Below are 13,695 nucleotides of genomic sequence, written 5' to 3'. Positions count from 1 at the left end.
CTCCACGGGGGGCGCGCCTGCGCGAGGGGGCCTGCCCGGCGCGCGGCGGGGCGTGGGCCGGAGGAGCGGCGCCCCCTGCCGGGCGCCGGGGGCACTGCGGGGGGTGTGTCCGCGCCCACGCCCTGCCCCCACCTGCCGGCCAGCGCTGAAGTCTCCCCAAGGTCCCTCCCAGAGGGCTGACCCGGCCGCCGTGGAGCCTGCTCCGAGCTTTCTCTGGGCGCAGACTCCCCCGATGTAGCAGCAATTGAGGCCTGACCTGGGCCTGTCTCCTCGGATCTCTTTGTGGAGAGTGGGCCTCCTTCGCAGCAGTAAGCATTCATTCAAAAACATTTCCTGGCTCTGACAGCGTGACGGGCTCTGAAGTCTACGAGTAGGGCCACTTGGTTACTGTCAGGGAGTTCTCCGTGGGATAACTCACAGGCCAACACACCAGTGCAAAGAAACAACTGATAAACGTGGAGACGTGGTGTACAGGGTCCACAGAAAGCAGAAAAGAGGAGAGGGCTAATGGGAAGACTTCATAGAACTGGGACCCCAGGCAGGAGAACTGCATGAACAAAGGCAGAGAATGGTGAGAGCCTTGACGGCTCTGGGAACTGAAAATAGCTCAGTATGGCTGCAAATTGCAGTGTGGCCTCAGGAGAGTGGTGGGAGACGGGGTCCCTGCAAGGTGCAGGGACGAGAGAGATCCAAAGAACTTTGTGGGACTTTGTTGCGCTTTGTTTTCAGCCTGGAGGCAATGAGGAAGTCGTCAGTAGCTTTGTGACCTTGGGAAAGCTATTTAAACTCTGTCCTATGGTTACCAAATGGGGAAAATAATAGCACCAATTTCTTAAGGTTCTGTGGTGAGGAAATGAGTTAATTCATCTAAGGTGCTTAGTATGCAGCGGCTGGCACCTGATCGGCCCTCAGTTAAGTGTCACTGTTACATATCATGGTTAATGAGGAGCAGGGAAGTGGTCTGCTCTCAGCTGCAGGAGCAGACCGTGCGTGTGTGTGTGTGTGTGTGTGTGTGTGTGTGTGTGTGTGTGTGGCGTTGGTGGTGTGGGGGGAGGTTAGTGATGGAGGAGAGACCAGAGAGACTCGGGTGTAGGTCGGAGGCATCAAGGCACTTCTTAGGGACAGGGCTGGGTGGGCAGAGAGGAGGGGCACTGTCTGGTGGGGGAAATGAGGTATACTGACAAAGGCTAGTCCACCCAGACCTACGGAACGGGGGGGACAGTAACGGGCCCGTCGGAGAGTGGGCTGGAGAGACAGTGTGGCGGCAGTTTGCATAGAGCCTCAAATGCCAGGAGCAGGAGTTGGGTGTGACTCCCCAGACAAGCCACAGGCTGGCTCTGTGACGCAGCGCACCCCTGGGCCAGCTTCCCAGTGAGGGACTAGCTCCTCAAAGGAGGGAAGAAGTAGTCCCACTCCTACCCTTTGAGGAGACATCAGGTCCCAGAGACTGCTATGGTGTAATGCAAAAAAAGCATGGATTGGGGGTTCAGATCTCAAAGTTCAATCTCAGCCGGGCCACTTACTAGCTGTGTGACCTTGGGCTAGTTACTTAAGGTCTCTGAGCTCAGTTTCCTCTTTTGTAAGATCAGGCTCAAAATATACTTCTGCTCATGAGAGATGCTGCAGATTCAGCAAGATAACAGCTCTAGGGGTGGGGTTGGGGAGGGTTCTCAGCTCAGTTGGTTTCCCTTTCTTTCCTCTGAGGTCAAGATGGAATGATAAAATAGTGCCTGATGGGGCCTTCTCTCAGCCTAAAGGAAGGCCCTTCAATAGCTCTGCAAAGGCTTCTGAAAGGGAGAAGTTGACATCTCCCCTCCTCTGATGGAGTCGGCTGGCAAAAGGGGAAGGGACTGTGGGCATTTGGGGGAAATGCTCTAATTCCTGTCCCAGTTTGGTTACCGACCCATCTTCCTTTGCCTCCAACACATTTGACTTCTTCCCCTGGTTTGCTGTGGCAAGGAGTGTGAACTTTGGAGTCAAATAGAGTTGCATTTGAATCCTGGCTCCACCTCTCCATAGCACAGTGAAATACGTGTTTTAACTTCCCTGAACCCTAGGCCCAGGAGGCAGATCAATAAGTACTCTGCCCTATTAGGTGTCCTCTCTAGTGAAAGAGCCAGTCAATGTTCAGTCACTTATTCATTCACAGGCTCACTCAACAAACACTTATTGAGCACCTACTAAGTGCTAGCCGCCGTCCTGGATGCCGGAGATGAAGGTGTAGGCAAGGTCACCGCGGTTCTTGCCCAGCAGGATAAACAAACAGGGCGATCAGACACTGTGGCAGGAAGGCAGTGAATTCTGGATGGAGGAGAGCAGGCTACGGGAGCCAGGCACACAGGCTCGGCAGCTTCGGGACCAGTCGGGAGGCCAAGGTGGTGAGGCCTGCAGGTCGGGGAGGGAGGTATTCAGGGAAGGGGTCGGATCCTGGGGGCCCTTGGGGGCCAGGTGTTTTATGACCTGAGTTTGGATTTTATTATATGGCCAATGGGGAGCCAGTGGTGATGGGCTTGGGCTCCTGTGGACAAAGGTGAGCCATGGGACAGCTCTTGTTTAGGTGCTGTTTGTGGGGAGTAAGGCCACAGGAGAGAGCAGGCCTGATCTTTGGGTGTGGCTGGAGCATCTGGGCAAATAGCCAGGGAGGCTCCTGCTAGCTGTCCCAGGCTGGGCTACTTGTCGCCACACTGGAGGGAGTCCAGAGAAGGGAGGCTGGAGACTCCTGGATGTGGAGGGTGGAGGTCAGGACTTCGGGCTGGACTTAAGAGTATGAGCTAGACCAGCGCTACGCACAGATGGGTAGGTCATTGGTTGCCAGAAGCCCAGAGCTTAACCACCTTTATGGGCGGACTGCGCTGTGTTCCCAGGGTCGGTCCCTTGGGAAGGGAAGGGTCTCTCTTCCCTCCATCCTGCCTCCTCCCCTCCCCCAGCCTCTTTGCTCTGAGATGACAGTTTAGAGAAGCTGGTGTGAAATAGTTTGAAACTCAGAACTTCTGGGCGGTCCCACAGGGCAGAAAACAGGAAGCCAAGATTAAAGGCAGATTTCCAGCAAAGTGCCCTTGCACTTCCTGCGGAGCAGGTGCTCAGGCCAAGCTGACTGGGAGCAGCTGCCCTTGCTTGGCAGCACCTCAGGTGGCCTCCTGCTTCGGGAATATGCTTCGGCCTTGGCATCACCACCCCCACTGGGGAGGTCCTGCTAGGCCCTTGGGGAATGAGCCTCCTCCAGAAGGAGGCTGTGGAAGGTGGAAGGGGAGGTCACTGGGAAAGAGGCCGAGTGGCACCAACAGGAAATAGCACCTGGGGACACCCTGGCAGCAATGAGACCAGGTGGAAAAGGCATGGCTTTGGGGTCACTCAGGCCTGGTGTGAATGCCACTGCCCTGCTGCAGGGTCTCACAGACCCGAGGGCTGGGTTGAGGGGTGGAAGCAGTAGACGGGGGGGCTTGAGGGAAAGTGACCAGGGAGACCAGACCGATGGCAGCGGCTGGGAGTACCTAGAGAAGGGCAGAAACCAGGAGAAAGCAAGAAGCCACAGTGGCCTCTGATATCTCAAAGCCAGGGGCTGCTTGGCCGGATGGCCAAGCTGATATCCATAGCTGCTAGAAGCTCAGGGAACCAGGGGCCAGGATGGGCCTCTCCTGTGGCCTCTTTCCCTTCCTGACCCACAGGGGAGCAGGCTTCCATGGGCTCCATCAAGTCACAAAGCTGCACCTGCCTCACGTAGGCCTGAAGCCTTGGCTTTCCAGACAAGCCCTTGTGCCTGAACGTGAACTCCCACCCTTACAAAGCTGTCCTTTAGAGTAAGCAGTGTCCACTTGAATCTAGAGGTGTCACACATTGAAAACCTCCACCCTTGGGCTGCAGAGTTTATCATGAGGATGAGGTGTTGGCCTGGGAAACCCAGGCTCTAGGGACAGATCTTGCTTGTGACTTTGGGCAAGTCCTCCCTGTCTAGGCCTCAGTTTCCCCACCTATGTGCTGAAGGGCTACATTTGGGGGTCTCCTACAGGTCTGACTCCTTGTGCAAAAGTGTAGGCCCTGAGGATGAGGGGAGGTGGCTGCCGATTGCCTCCAACTGGTGACCCCCTGGGACCAGAGAACTACCGAGCACCTACTATGTGCCAGGCACTTCATTATCATTACTGATGATGACAGCTAAAATTTACTGAGCACTTACTATGCACAAGCATTGCTGATGTCAGATAAAGGTCTCTTCCCTTCACGGCACCAGTTTGCTCAAGGGAAATGTCCTAGGAAGTTAGTCTTTGTTTCTGACATGATGGTGGTAGAAGTCCTGGTGGTGGCAGTTTGGTGGCTTTGTGGCTTTGGCCAACTGAAAGGCCGCTGGGGAGTTGGAGGACCCCACTCTTGTGGCCTGAGCCCACCCACACACAGGTCTTCCCCCGCTATACAGGGGTTAACTGGCCAGTCCCCTGACTGCAAAGGTCACGGGTACTGGGCTGCCTGATTTAGAACCTCCCTGAAGTGGGAGAATGCAGAGCTAAGTCCATGACATGAACTGGTCAAGATACCTGTCATCCCTGCAAGCTGTCTCGGTGCCGCCCTCATGGCACAGATTTCTCTCCTCCTCGGTCCCTGTCTTCTTGGAATGTTCTGGTTGGGGGGGCACACATGTTGAGCAAGGTGATGAGCGTTACCAAGAGGATGTGCAGGTGTGCCGTGGGTTCAGCGCAGAGGAGCCCTCCTCACCTGAGTGTTCAGACCCAGCCTGGGGGGAGGCAGAGGGGATGACAGGAGCAAAGGCACTGGAGCTGGAAGGAACTGAACTTGAGAGGAGGGGAAGGAGGCCAGGATGGAGTGAGGGGCAGCGCAGGGTGGCCGAGCCCTGAAGCAGAGCAGACCTTGAGAGTCTGTGCAGCTCCTCCCCAGGTAGAGACACTGGGCTCTTTGAGGGTTTTACCATGGTCCAGCTGTGCATTTGTGTGTTTCTGAATATTTTATTATTTGTTTATTTATTTATTTATTTATTATTCTTAAAAAAATTTTTTTTTAATGTTTATTTTTGAGAGAGAGAGAGAGAGTGATAGAGTGTGAGCATGGGAGGGGCAGAGAGAGAAGGAGACACAGATCTGAAGCAGGCTCCAGGCTCTGAGCTGTCAGCTGTCAGCACAGAGCCTGACTCAGGGCTCGAACCCACAAGCCGTGAGATCGTGACCTGAGCTGAAGTCGGACACTCAACCGAGCCACCCAGGTGCCCCTATTATTATTATTATTTTTAAGTAGACTTCAGGCCCAGTGCGGAGCCCAGTGTGGGGCTTGAACTCCCAACCCTGAGATCAAGACCTGAGCAGAGATCAAGAGTCAGGCACTTAGCCCACTGAGCCACCCAGGCGCCTCTTGGCCTTTGAATTTTTTTAAATTTACTTATTACATTTTTTAAATGTTTACTTATTTTTGAAGTCGAGAGAGAGCGTGAGCAGGGGAGAGGCGGAGAGAGAGAAGGAGACACAGAATCCAAAGTAGGCTCCAGGCTTCGAGCTGTCAGCAGAGCCCGATGCTGCGTTGGAACCCATGAGCCACGAGATCATGACTCGAACCAAAGTCAGACGCTCAACCCACTGAACCACCCAGGCACCCCTGCATTTGAATTTTTAAATGACACTCCTGGGGTGCCTGGGTGGCTCAGTCAGTTAAACTTCTGACTCTTGGTTTCGGCTCATGTTGTGATCTCATGGTTCGTGGTTCGTGAGTTCAAACCACACATCTGCACGGACAGTGTAGAGTTTGCTTGGGATTCTCTCTTTCTCCCTCTCTCTCTGCCCCCTCCCCTGCTCTCACGTGCACTCTTGATCTCTCCAAATAAATAAGTAAATAAACTTAAAAAAAAAAAAAGAGAGAGCTACTCCTGCTTACAGGTGGAGAATTTGCTTTCTGTCCTACAATGACCTTCTCCAGATCCCAAGGCTAGACCACTCCCCTCTGCTGGGCCCCTCAACAGGCCCTGTCAGCACTCACTGACTGCCCCTTGGTGGGGATTTCCTGATCTGCTCTGGGAGGCTGAAATGCAGTGTTCTCAGATGTTGGTGGGATGAATAACGTGAATTTCAATCAATAATAATTAAAAAAACCAATAATGAGGCAACACTAATATGGGGCTGACAATGTGCCAGACAATATCCTAAGCACTTTACGTGTCCTAAGAGTCATTTAATCCTTGCAATATACTCTTGAAGTAAGTATCATCATTATCTCTGTTTTGCAGATACAGAAACTTAAGAGGGATTCTGTCAGGGAACTCAGTCACCAGATCCTGGGTAGGGGAGGAAGGACCCAGAATGCCACCGCATCATTGTCACCCAATTTATTTTAACAAGTCTGGGTTAGAGTCCTGGCCTCACTCCTGCCCAGCTGTGTGACTGTAGGCAAAGGTCACTTAACCTTTCCTAGCCTCAGTTTCCTCATCTCTAAAATGGGGATGAGAGGCCCACCTCACAGGGTACTTGTGATGCTAACGGGAGACGATGTAAAGCTGATCATTTAGCACAGTGCTTTGGCACAAAGCATGCTTTCGCTCACTGGCAGGCAGAAGAGAGTTTTTGCTCTGAGTCCCAAAACAGGCTGTGTAGTCCTGGCCCTCTCCTGTTGTCCTGTGAGTATTCAGTGCACCTCCCTGAGGCTTTTGTCTGTGCCTGTCCCTACGGTTGGCTACAGAGTGGCTGATACATTCAAACCCTCCTTCATCCATTCACCAAATATTGAGGGTGTATTTACTCCTCTCCAGGCCCTGGAGCCCCTGGGGTTGGGCAGGGCCAAAGCTTCCTGGAGTGCTGGGCTCACAAACCCTCTTACAGGTTGATGCCTACCCTCAGTGCTGCCCAGAGAGCTTCACCTGCCAGGTGTCATCTTTGAGCTGAACCAACCCCCACCCAGAAGTGCCCAGGCTCTGCCTCGCAGATTGGAAGCCCCAGTTGGTGCTGTTGGGGCTTCTTCATGGGAACTGCTTGGGGGAAAGCAAGAAAAAGCATCCTGGGGTTCTCTGAGGTGCAGAGGTTGGAAACGTGGCCCGGGGGGGGACTGGCAAGGAGAAGGAGCAGGAGGTTTGCCTGGCTTGGGCAGCAAGGTGAGAGCAGCTGGGGGTCAAGCTTTTGCAAATCACATGCAAATCCTCCTGCCCTGTTGCACCTGTGAATACACCTGTGTGTCAACACCTGTCCCTGTGGGAGATTAGGGGAGCTTTGAAAAGACCCCTCTTTTGGTTGGGAGTGGAGTGGAGCTGGGCAGGGAGGGGACCCTCCTTGAGCTGAAGGAGGTTCTAGAAGCCACCTGAGTCAGGAATGAGGCCTGGAGGGCCCTTCTTCAGTGGGCTGCAGGGAGCCCGGAGGAAAGTGTTCCTTCCCTCCGGTTGTTAAGCCCCCCAGAGTTGAGTTCTGGGTTGTGGGTGTCTTGGGGACGGGTGAGCTCTCTGAGGACAGGGGCTGGCTTTTTTCCCTCTGTCTGTCCATGGGGGGGACACAGTGCCCATGGCAGGCCAGTTCTGGTTGGAAAGATGGCCCTCTTATTCCCCAAAGACCTCCCCCCGCCCCAGGGGGCCATGCAACTCCAGTTCCTCAGCAGCTAGGGTGTCGCCAGACCTCAATCCCCAGCTCCACTGGCCAGTCAGCAGTGAGAGTGGCAGCTTTAGAGAGAAGTCAGGCCTGCCTGAGTCTGGGAGCCAAGGTCCTTGGTGCTTGATGTTGACAAGGGACCTAGTGTTGGTTGAATGAGTGAAGGATTAAGCTTGGGGTGAAAGTGACCAAAGCTTGGCAGGAGCTGGTTGCTCCCCTGAGCTGTGGTGCAGAGAACACCAGACCTCATGTCAGCTAGGGTGAGGGTGCGTGACACAAGGATGCAGTGCCACACACACCAGCAACCCTTGGAGATTATTTTCAGTGGCAGCTGGGAGCCGAGAGGCCGGGGGCAGCATCCTGTTCAAACCGCACTGAGAGCCTGATCTTAGCTGTCTCCTTGTGGCCGTCTTCCTTGGATGACTGCCATTTCCCCTGCGTGTTCGGTCTCTTCTGCTGCTTTTGCGAACAGTACGTTTATTTTTTGCTTATGGGAGCCAGAGGTCAGTTTCCGTTTGTCACTTAGAACCCTCCGCAGTCACCCTGAGCCCATACCCGTTGTTGTGGCAGGAGTGTGAGGTAAGGTCCTGCGTGGGAAGTGTCAAATTCATAACAGTAACCAGACAAAGGTCATTTTCTTCCCCTTGCACTCCTCACAATGACTTGCCTTCTGTTCTCTTTTAGAATGAGTTTGGTCTCTCTGATGGTGCTGGCCTGTGGTCTCATCAGGTCTGAGAGGGAACAGCGCCTCCTGGCGGCCAGAGAGGAGATCCCAAGGGAAGGGGAAGGTGGAGGGGCTGGAGGGGCAGGGCAGAGTCACAGGGCTCTGGCCAGCAGCCCCAGAGCCACGTCTGGAGAGCAGGTGCATGTCTGGAAATAGTTGTCTGCTAGGAGCCTGGAGAGGACCCTGTCCCGGACTCAACTGGGGCCAGAGCCAGAGCTGACCCTCTCCAATTGGGAGTGTTGCAAGGCAGGTTCTGGGCAAGGCTGGCCCGTGTAGATGAGGGAAGGGAACCAAGGGCAGCCGGAAGGGGAAGAGATAAGGTGACTTCTGGAAAACATGGGTGGGTTGGTCATCCCTTCACAGAGAGGCAGAAGTCAGCCCTTCAGAGAACCACTCCTAGCCGTTCTCCATCTGGCTCTGGAAGGCCTTTTTCCAGATGGGGTGCTAGTGAAGGACAGCCAGATCAGCACCAGGCTGCTAGGATTCCCCAGGGTCCCCGACCTCGGGCTGCTCTCTGATTCCAAGGCCACCACCACACTGGCTCTCAGGGCATCTGGCCTGGCCTCAGCATTGCTGACATCACTGGAATTCTCCTGAATAACAGGAGCAGGGGTGCCTGGCTGGCTCAGTCGGAAGAGCATGCGACTCTTGATCTCGGGGTTGTGAGTTCGAGCCCCACGTTGAGGATAGAGATGACTTAAAAATAAAATCTTAAAAAACAAAACAAAACAGGAGCAAGGGAGGGTGAGACAGAAGGAAGGCACCGTTTGTGGAACACCTATCATGTGCTGGGTGTTTGTACACTCGATCTCATTTCCCCTCAAGGGAAATAGTAGCATCTCGATCTTATCTCTACAGCAAAAGAGAGGCTCACAGAGGTGATTTGCAGAACCATCCCAAAGCCTGGGCTCTCTCTTCTACCCCATGAGAGGCTCTCAGACAGCGGTTCCAGAGGCCGGCCCCACGTCCTAGGTTTGTTTGGCAGTGAGCTGGGGGAGATGTTTACACCCCGCCTGCCAGGCCTCCCTTGAGGAAGAGAGGAAGCTGCCGCTTCAGAGCCATCTCCTGCCAGAAACAGTCCAGGTAGGAGTGTCTGGGTTGAATGGTCCTGGACCCCGAGATGGGACACTGGTGGAGGCAGGGCTGGGGTGGAGGGCATGAGGGGGCAGATGGGGGTCACTCGTGAGCTTTCCTAGCATGCCTGGTGTGGGCCCCGGGGGCATGCTTTGGTGCAAGGACTTCTGCAGGAGCTGCAAGAGTCACAGGCAAAGCTGAGGTCAAGTCTGACTCTGTAGATGGCTAGTGGTGTCATCCTGGGCAAGGGATCTCCTCTTCTGCACCCAGCGGGCATGAGCGCCCTGCCCTCACAGAGTGCCGTGAGGACCAAATGGGCAAAGAAAGCAGCAGGAGGGATCTGGCAGAAAACAAGTGCTCAGGAAACTCAGGTGGATTCTCAAGCAGAATCAGGGGAGCATCTGGACATCTTCCAGATTCTAGCATTTAACCCCTTTGGATAGAAGATCTCTGAGAAGAGGTAGGTGAAGGTGTAGGTCCCTGTAGAACAGGCCGCTCCCGTCTCTGGGCCTGTCAGTGCACCTGTAACCCTCATTTGCTCACCTGTTGCTCCAGTAAGTAGCAGTGTGAGTCCCTGGAAGTCAGGAAGGGTCTACACCATCAGTGTTCCTGGTGTCCCCAGCACGGGGAAGATGATGGGTCAGCCTTGGGGGTAATGATTCCCTGAACCTGGAAGAGAACAGAATTGAACTCCTGGCAGGGAGTTGGACGAGGAATTTCTGCTTCAGGCAGATCTATGTAGATCGTGCCAGGAATGATGGAGGAGGGGTGTAGGGGGAGAGCATCCTCTGACCATTCTTTTTTTCTAGAAAAAATTTCTAAATTTGAGTATTGCTGACAAACAACGCTACGTTAGTTTCAGGTGTACAACATGGTGATTTGACAAGTTTATACATTATGCTGTGCTCACAAATGTCACCTACAACACGACTACGATATCACTGACTATATTCCTCATGCCATGTATTTTATTCTCGTGACTTACTCCCTGCCTGTAGGTCTGTATCTCCCGTTCCCAAACCTCACCCATTTTGCCCATCCATCTCCCCCTCTGGCAACCATCCGTTTGCCTCTGGCCATTCTTAGTGGCTTCTCCAGAATTTCTGAGTGGGAAGCGCTTGAGACTTGTCTTGAGGCTGCGTTTGCAAAATAAACTTGCTTTTCCTTCGCTTGTCCATCCCGGACGGGGTCGTCAGGGCTGCCCCCTACCTTCCGCTGCTTCGGGACGCCTGTTCTTCTCCGAGTGGCCACGAGGGGGCGGCCCAGACTGCATTCTCGCTGCGGCAGCTCCCGGCAGGGGTGAGGGGGTCAGATCTAAGCCTGAGAGCTGAGAACCTGGCTGGGGGCAGGAAGAGGGCTACAGAGTTGGACAGCTGCCTATGGGGGGGTGCGAGAAAGGGCCACTCGCCTTCCCGCAGCTCACAAGGCTGACTTTTGGGGGCGGGGCAGGTGGGAAGATCTTTGAACAATGAGCCCTAGTGCTGGAAAAAGCTAACAAATTTTGAAGACCACTGTTGTGGCAAGCTTCAAGGAAGCCTGGGCATCTAGGAATGGATTACCCTTCCTGTGTGGCAGGGAGAACAGGAGAGTGTGGCTGCTGGGAGTGGGGCACAGGAGGAGAGGACCCCCCCCCCCCAACCAGGGCAGTGCCCACACCCAGGTGGGAAGCATAGAGGAGGGGGACAGCAGGCACAGAGGTGAGCTGGCGGGGAGTGCCTGGAGTGCCTCTCATCATCCCCTGGGTGGGCAGACCATGGTGCTGGCTTTCCAGTCTCCCGGGCTTGCATATCCGGCTTGCAGACACCTTGCAGAGAAAGGAGGCTGGAAGGGGTGCTGGTGTGAGGGACTGGTCTTCCCAGGTCGCTCCTCCCCTGGGTTCCACCCCGGCTTATTAGCACAGGCACAGCAGTGGGTAAGGCCTCAGGATTCCATCTCCCCCCGAGAGTGGGGCTGGGACCCTTTCTGGGAAAGGAGGTGGCGGGGCAGGGGGGGCGGTGAGTAGCTTGAGGAGAAGGCAGCTCCTTGTCAGATTCACCAAGTATAGGTCAGAGAGGGCCAGGACCTTCTTGGGCTCCAAGTTGGGAGTGCAGGGCAGGGGCCAAAGAGTCCAGCCAGACCCCAGGATGGCAAATAGGAGAACTTGCCCAGATATGATCATAAGACAACTATAATTATGTATATAAATGAATTTTTTTTTTTAACATTTATTTATTTTTGGGACAGAGAGAGACAGAGCATGAACGGGGGAGGGGCAGAGAGAGAGGGAGACACAGAATCTGAAACAGGCTCCAGGCTCTGAGCTGTCAGCACAGAGCCCGACACGGGGCTCGAACCCACGGACCGCGAGATCGTGACCTGGCTGAAGTCGGACGCTTAACCGACTGCGCCACCCAGGCGCCCCAATATCTGCCTTTTTAGTAGATAATAAATTCCATGAAAGCAGAAGATAACCATGCTAATCTCGTCTATTTTGGTCTCTCTACCAGCCAGCATAGCACCTAGTAGTACATAATAGACGTTCAATCAATACAACATAAATTCCTTTTTTTTGAAATAGGAAATCTATATACATGGTACGAAATCAAAAGTTACAAAAGGATGAAATCTCTCAAACCCACGTCCTCCAGATGTGTGTTACCTTCTTTAGAGAAGAGCCTTACTTGTTCTTTTACATCTTTGCAGGACACTCTCTGCACATATTAGTAGGCAGTTTTTATTTTATTTATTTTAGTTTTTTAAATTATTTTAGTTTATTTTTATTATTTTAATTAATTTATTTTTTTTGAGAGGGAGACAGAGAGCAAGAGGGAGAGGGGCAGAGAGAGAGGGACACACAGAATCCAAAGGAGGCTCCAGGCTGCCAGCACAGAGCCCGATGTGGGGCTCGAGCTCACGAACTGTGAATCATGACCTGACTGAGCCACCCAGGCGCCCCAGTATACGGTTTTGTTTTGTTTTTTAATTTTTTTTAATGTTTTATTTATTTTTGAGACAGAGAGAGACAGATCATGAACGGGGGAGGGGCAGAGAGAGGGAGACACAGAAGTGGAAACAGGCTCCAGGCTCTGAGCCATCAGCCCAGAGCCTGACGTGGGGCTCGAACTCACGGACTGCGAGATCGTGACCTGAGCCGAAGTTGGACGCTCAACCGACTGAGCCACCCAGGCGCCCCAGTATATGGTTTTTAAAAACATAAATGATAACAAAACTAGATATTCTGTCCTGGAGAATCTTTGATAGCATGCATGTTGTCTTGTATGGGTCTATTATAATTTATGTAGTCACTTCCAGGTTATTGGGATTAATGAGATGCTGCAAAAAAAAAAAAAAATCACTGAACATACTGTCATTTGTGTCAGCTTAACTGAAGCATGAGTTTCTAGAAGTGGCATTTCTGGGTCAAAGGTATACACTTTTTTCCCTAAAGATTTTACTTTATTTTAATTTAATTTAATTTAATTTGTTTTAATTTATTTTTTACGTTATCTCCACACCCAATGTGGGGCTCAGACTTACAACCCCAAGATCAAGAGTTGCTTGCTCTGTTGACTGAGCTAGCCAGGTACCTCCAAAAGTATATACTTAAAAATTTTTTTTTAAGATTTTTTTTTTTTGTAATCTCTCCGCCCAATGTGGGGCTCGAACTTACAACCCTGAGATCAAGAGTTGCATGTTCCACCAACTGAGCCAGCCAGGTGGCCTTATGCTTTAAAATTTTTGACAAATATTGTCAAAATTCATTTTTAGAGATTTATTTTTTAACTAAAATTCACTTTCACCAGTAATGAATATGAGTGACTGTTTTTGTTTTTTTTTGTTTTTTTGTTTTTTTTTAATTTTTTTTTTCAACGTTTATTTATTTTTGGGACAGAGAGAGACAAAGCATGAACGGGGGAGGGGCAGAGAGAGAGGGAGACACAGAATCCGAAACAGGCTCCAGGCTCCGAGCCATCAGCCCAGAGCCTGACGCGGGGCTCGAACTCACGGACCGTGAGATCGTGACCTGGCTGAAGTCGGACGCTCAACCGACTGCGCCACCCAGGCGCCCCGAGTGACTGTTTTTAATCCCGTGGCCAACACAGTGTTATCAAATATTTCATGTTTGCCAATATGATTGGGGAACAAATGTCTGTCATTTTACGGGTTTTTTTGAAGTTTTATTTACTTAAGTAATCTCTGCCTTCAATGTGGGGCTCAAATTCACAACCCAAAGATCAAGAGTCACATGCTCTTCCGACTGAATCAGCCACGTGCCCCTCTGTCATTTTTGTTTTAAGTTATATTTTTGGGGGCACCTGGGTAGCCAAGTCAGTTAGCGTCCAACTCTTGATTTTG

Source organism: Herpailurus yagouaroundi, unplaced genomic scaffold (assembly GCF_014898765.1).
Source record: "Herpailurus yagouaroundi ecotype Mexico unplaced genomic scaffold, PumYag 184, whole genome shotgun sequence".
Taxonomy (NCBI): domain Eukaryota; kingdom Metazoa; phylum Chordata; class Mammalia; order Carnivora; family Felidae; genus Herpailurus; species Herpailurus yagouaroundi.
The sequence above is the reverse complement of the archived record's forward strand: the minus strand, read 5'-3'. Positions refer to the sequence as shown.